Consider the following 7,351-nt stretch of genomic DNA (forward strand, 5'->3'; position numbering starts at 1 on the left):
AAGGTGCAAACTTTTTTTTTAGTGCAAAACTTGAGGAAAGGTTTGCACCTCAAGATATTGGATCCCTCTCGGCACTTGATAGATCTGGGGTTAAGATGGATCTAGATTGGTTATATAATACTATATAATATCTATATTTGTATTTGTGTCTCTTTTTTATTCCCTCTCTCTATCTCACCCCCCAAACATACACACTCTCCCTCTCCCTCTCTTCCCCTTCTCTCTCTCTCTCTCTCTTCCCATTCTCTCCCTCTCTATCTCTCTCCTTCTCTCTATTGCCTCCCACTCTCCTCTCTCCCTCACTCTCTCTCCATGGATCCCTTGTCACCCCCCCTCTCTCTCCACCTTTATCCCTCTATGTTTTTCTTGTTCCCTCCCTCTCCTGCCCCCTTCAATTCCATCTCTCTCTCCTCATCTCTCTCTTCCTTCCTCTCTCTCCCTTCTCTCCCACCTCCCTCTATCTCTCCCCCCTAATCACTCTCTCTCTCTCTCTCTCTCTCTCTCTCTCTCTCTCTCTCTTCTGTCCAACTCTATCACTATCTCCCTCCCCCTCTCCTTCTCTCTCTCCCCTCCATCTTTATGCCTCCATCTCTCTCCCTTCCCCTTCTCTCCCTATCTCTCTCCTCTCCTCTTCTCTCTCTTCCCTCCTCTCCTCTCTCCCTCACTCTCTCTCCATCTCTCCCTTCTCACTCCCTATCTCTCTATATCCACCTCTATCTCTCTATGTCTTTGTTCTTTCCTCCCTCTCTCTCCCCCTCCAATTCTACCTCTCTCTTTGTGTCTCTTCCTTTCTATCTCTCTGTCTCTCCCACCTCACTCTCTCCCCCCCATCACTCTCTCTCTTTCTCTATCTCTCTTGCTGGCCTCTAAATTTTTCACTATCCCCCTCCCTCTCTCCCCATGTCTCTCTCTCTCTCTCTCTCTCTCTCTCTACCCTCCAACTTTTTCACTATCTCCCTCCCTCTCTCACCCTTCCCCCAACCCCCAACTCTCTCTTAAATTTGATCACATTGTATTGTGTTTAAGAAATTATCTAAATTAAAAAAACTTAATTGGTTGTAAAATATTAAACCGATATTTTGGATCAATCGTGTAAAATAAAATAATTAAAAACTTAAAAAAATCATGCACTATATTTAATCTATTATTGCTAGTCACTTTGCTTTCTCTTATCCCTTCGATCCTTATCTAAGATGGATATGTGTTGGTTCTTTATATATATTTAGCTAAGATGGATCTATATGGTTCTTTAACCAACATAGTTCCATCTTAGCTTAATTTTATTAAAACCTTAATTTAATTTATATGGGAATATTTTTAGTAGTTGTTAGGATAAAGGGTTTAGATATATCTCAAATTGTAACATTTTCCCTTTAAAATTCAATTAAAAAACTGTTATAAAATTAAATTAAAATATTTCTTTTACTATGAAATAAATTTATGGTTTTTTGGCATGTGGTATTGATAAGTCATGGTATTGGTCCATGGTATTGTAACAAAGCCTATTTACAAGTTAATATCCATGGTAAAGTGAGGGTGAATATCCATGGTTAACAATCTTGTCATATAGTTATAAAATATTTCAATTGTAAAAGAAATTATGATATTTGGGAATGTGGCATTTATAAGCTATGGCATTGTAACAAAGCTTATTCACAAGCACATAATATCAATGACAAAGTACGGGTGAATATCCATGGTTAAGAATCTTGTCATATTGTTATATAATATTTTGATTTTGAAATAATTAATGTTTTTTTGGGCATGTGGTATTGATAATCCATGGTATTGACCCATGGTATTGTAACAAAGCCTATTTTTTACAAGTTAATAATATCTACAGTAATGTGGGGGTGAATATTGATGATTAAGAGTCATGTCAAATTGTTATAAAATATTTTGGTTGTGAAATAAGTTATGGTTTTTGGCCTTGTGGTATTCATAAGCCATGGTATTAGACCATGGTCTTTTAACAAAGCTTATTCACAAGTTAATGACAAAATAAAAATATAACAAATTGAATTTTATTATTTTTATCATTAATTGAACCAATATTTAAATGTTTGAACTCGTCCCCAATATCACTTGAAACTTCTTCTTCTTCTTTTTAATTTAGTCTCTAACACAAAAATTTAAATTTCTTATTAAAAATAAATCATTTAACCCCATTACAATTTATATCTTTTATTTTTCTATTATAAATATTTCTTTTATTTTTTCCATTATAAATATTTCTTTTCTTTTTCATTTCAAGTTTAGCATTGGGTTCAAATAAAATGTTCACAAGTTATAACATTACATTTTAGCATTGCATCTGTGTGGAAATGCCAAAATAAATATTTCTTTTCTTTTCCATTTCAAGTTTAGTGTTGGGTTCAAATAGAATTTACACAAGTTATGACTATCTTGATCTGGTTAGGAAGTATCTCGGCAGGGTTCAAATGTTCACAAATTTAGGGAGCTATGAACAACTTTCCAGTAATGGGGTAGTTGGTTGAAGGCCACTAAAGTCCAAACCATGTGGATATCTGGAGATAGATCTGCAGGGGTGGGATAAAGTTCGTTTGGATCAGACTTCATTAAGTCCTTTCTTAAAGGATTCCTCCCTACGTTGGATCTCACGCTCAAAACCTCAGATCCATCACCCTTATGCAATTTTCTTGTTTTAGTGGGCTTGAAAATTAATTTATGTGTGGAAATATGGGTCTCAGTTAGTGTGAATATTCCCATTTTGATAAATCACACTTGTGTAGTTGTAGATCTACGATTAACTCTATGCATTTATAAATGTTGGTCGACTCAACCAGAAGTAGCGGGCACTCAGCTTGATTTGAATGGCAATGGATTAAACATGTGAAGATATGTGGAGTTCTGGTACGTGATTTGGCTAAGGTTTGAGGTTCTTGTACATATATTAATTGTATATCTTCACATTGCGTAATTTTTTACATTCAAAATTGTCAAATATGTAGAAGTTACTTTGCATGTAACTTAGATGAGAAAAAAATTGTCTTAATATAAAATGTAAACTTCATATTACTTACAACTGATGCTATTGTATCTTTCTGTGCATATGTTAATTATATAACTTTAGTCTAGGTAATTTTTTACATTTAAAATTGTCAAATATGTATAAGTTGCATTACATGTATCTTAGATGAGAATCGTTTGTCTTAATATAACATGTAAACTTCATATTGCTTACAACTGATGAATATTGTATCTTATTGTGCATATGTTAATCATATAAATTTAGTCTGGTTAATTCTTTACATTTATAAATTGTCAAATAATGTGAATTTACATTAAACGTAGCTTAGATTACAAAACATTTGTCTTAATATAACATGTAAAGTTCATATTGCTTACAATTGATGCATATTGTATCTTATTGTTCATATGTTAATCGTATAACTTTAGTGTGGGTAATTTTTTACATTTAAAATTGTCAAATATGTAGAATTTACATTATCCGTGGCTTTGATGAGAAAATGTTTGCCTTAATATAACATATAAACTTCATATTACTTACACCTGATGCATATTGTATCTTATTGTGCATATGTTAATCATATAATTTCAGTGTGGGTAATTTTTTACATTTAAAATTGTCAAATATGTAGAAGTTACTTTACAGGTAGCTTAGATCTGCACACAAATAAAATATCATAAATATGGCATGGGAATGAGTAAGAATTTTCACACTAGTTTAAAATTTCCCCTTGGTTGGTGAATAGAACCAATTTAAAACTATTGTTATTTTTGGTGGAGTATTAAGTTATTAACCCAAGATAAAAAAAGGTTAGTCTCTTAAATGATTGAAAAATTCTATTTCGAATGTTATATAGAAGTTACATTTCAGGTAGCTATATCTACCCTGATGTAACTATAATATTCCAACTCCATTTTTTTCACACTTTTCAACATTTTAAAGGTTTGTCTAGTTTAGTGTGATTATGCAATTAAATAGTCGATATTGTTTAAGTCATCTCCTATCTGCAAAATTTTGAATTCTTAAGTGGGATATTGGGTAGGTAGTTTTAACTAGATGGGGTTTTATAATTCGGGCAAGAGACCTTAAGAGAAATCTTGAATTGCATGCTTGTTTCCATTATGCATATAATATTTGCAACTATTTCTAGGTGAATAAATTAACATCCCGTGTTGAACATGAAGAAAGTACCTCAAAAATTGGAGAAGATTAGTTATTTTATTTCCAAAGGGGGATAAATCCATAGAAGGTAGCGAAAACTACCATAAATGGATTTCATCGGGTTTTATTTAATGAGATCTCACTAGAATTTTCTACTGAAGTAAATCAATTGACGAGTTTAAAGCTTGAAGGTAGTGTTGAATAAGTGTTGCAAGGTCTCTCTATAACACTATCTATCTACATGATTCTAATATCATGATATGGTGTCTCAATAAAACTATTGTCCGCTATTGGGTGGTAGATGTAGGTAGATTACTCATGTCCTATAGGCAAATCATATCATTATATTTATATTTTCTATGAAATACAGAAATGTGTTAAAAGTTTGTCTCAGATAAGGAAATATGTATGTACTCGTGAATATATCTATTTTATAATAAGATCAAGTTTAATTTTTTCATTGAAAAGAATTGGGATCTACCATGTAAGTTTTCTTTACTACATGAAATTCTTGATTTGTTAGATCCCAACTAGTTAGGGCTGAATTTGTTTTTGTTGTAATGAGATTAATAATAAAGTTTTCATTTCAATCATTGGAATCAACCATGTCAGATTTATTCACTACATGAAATTTTTTATTTGTTAGAGCCCAACTTATTAGGATTACGAAGGGTCCTCTTTCACGAGAATATTTATGAATGCTCTATTCTTGCTTAAAGAATTACACATTACAGAAAGGTGGAAAATAAATGAGATGCAACTAAAGGGTTTCTGCCTTAAAATACGTGGAGGGAGTATAAAATCATTTTTAATTGCCTTCAAATATTTTGGAGCACCCACTAAAGTGCTTCATTTTCCTCCTAGTTAATTCCCTTTCTACTATCCCAGTGCTTCTAGAAGCCCTTCTCCAAAGTGATCTCTTAACTATCTTGGAGGGAAAGTGATTACTTGATTGGAACCCATAGATTACAATTTGATTAGGACCAAGGGATGAGAAAGATTCATATTATTCGATCTCTTCTGCAAGTTAAAAGCATATCGAACAATTTCCTTTTTGTTTAATTGATATGACAACCACTCCAGCATTTGTTAGGATTTTGAGACCTTTCTCAATGAATTTTTTGTCTTAATGAAAGTTGTGTTCTCAATTAAGGAAATTAAAGAAAAGGTGAAAATGATGCAATGGAAGGATTTTCTGTTTTAGTGCCTAAGAATGCCTTACTAATGTGAAGGGCTTGGTATTTTCTTGACTCAAGATTAGTCGCATTTGACTTCCTAACATTCCTTTTAATTTCATTTTTTTCATGTTTATATTGCTATCCTTGAAGTTGGTGATCTACTATGTGTGTAATAGGAAGTATTAACTATTAAGCACTCTCAAAGGTGATATTGATGGATGACTAACTTTAAATGTCCCTACTTGACACTCTAGTATTACATGATCATGCAAAAAAATTATCAACCAATAGTAAAGGGAAGATGATTAACATGCAATGTTGTTTGGCTTGTCATATAATTACTACATTTTGGCCCCCAATAATATATTTGAGGCTACTTATTGGTTGTTACTTGTGGATCTTCCCTTTGGCTCAGAAAAACATCCAGGATAAATGTCTATTGCATTGGCAATGGAAATAATAAAAGAGGACTTCACCAAAAGTAGTAGGGGACATGGCAGAAATTGGTACAATGAGCGGATAACCACTAGAGAAACACCGATGCACCATAATTTCTTGTGTATTTAGATTCACTCAAAATTAACTAGTCACAAAATTACCTTTTTTCAAATATTTTCATGTATACATAAATGCTCAAAACACAAATTCAGCCTAATTATTCAAACTAATAATTATCTAATAGTCATAATTTTATAATTAAATAGTATAATAGCATTAATGTTGTAGGACACAACTATAGGGTCTAATTGTGAGGGGAATTATGACAATATATGTACACTTCTCATTGTATTAGACAATAATCTCTCAGAGTGTGATATCCATCCAACAAAATGTACTACCAGAGGCCATTGTGGGATAGGAATCTTTTCTTTTAGTTGATTGTGGTGATATATTTTCTTGGGCCTTAGTGTTCTTCTTCCCTAAGGTTTTGACACTACTCATAGCTAGCTCAACCAAGTGACGTACTCATCTTGGAAAGTTAAATAATTTTTCCTCCACAATCCAATGTGATGTTGTATCAATCTCATGATCCTAAAAGCATAGGTCATAATATCCTAAAAGCATAGGTCATAATAGACAAGAAATTTTACCGTGGGCAAGAGCATGTCTAAATTAAGGAACATGACTCTTTTAGGACAAGAAATAACGAGATCTTTTACACTGATATTTTTTTCCATTTGTTTTCACAAGTTATCTGCTATATAATCACTAGTACAAAATGGCTAATTAATTACTAAAAAAGCGTCTAAAATTTGCATATAAACGACCATTTTTCAGTCGGTGACTAGTAGTAGCTAATTTACAGTATCTTATAACGTGACCAAATTTTAGTCGTTTTTAGCTTAGTCATTAATTGGTTATCTCAATTTTATCATCTAGTAGTATATTTAGTCATTGATTTAGTCCTTGATTTATTCATTAATTGCTACAATTAATGACCAAATATACAACAAAATATATTACTATATTGTCACCCGAGAAAACCAATTAATGACCAAAATGCTGGTCATGTTATAAGATACTGTATATAGCTACTAATAGTCATATATATGCAAATTTTAGTCATCATTTGAAACCAATTAAAGACCAGAAAAATATGACTAAATTTTGGTCATGTTATAAGATACTGTAAATTAGCTACTAATAGTCATATATATGCAAAATTTAGTCGTCCTTTGGAATCACAAATTTACCATTTGCAGTAGTCATTTTTTTTTTGTAGTTTCATATTTATTATATAAATGACTAATTTAGTAGTTTATATTCATTTCATTTACTTTCATTAATAATCATTATAGATGACTAATTTAGTCGTATATTCATTTTATTTGTGTTCATCATTAATTAATATTAACTACTAATTTACTAGTTTTAAATTGATTTTATGTGTTCATTATTAATCAACATAAATTAATTAGAATGGTTTTGCAACTAAATTTAAAAATTGTCATACAATGTGCATGTTCATCTAATATGAAAACACAAAGTTTCATATTTTAATTATAATACTAAACAATAT

The sequence above is a fragment of the Pinus tabuliformis genome, chromosome 7 (genome assembly GCF_031772625.1).
Source record: "Pinus tabuliformis cultivar Carrire ecotype Pingquan chromosome 7, CPIR1, whole genome shotgun sequence".
NCBI lineage: Eukaryota > Viridiplantae > Streptophyta > Pinopsida > Pinales > Pinaceae > Pinus > Pinus tabuliformis.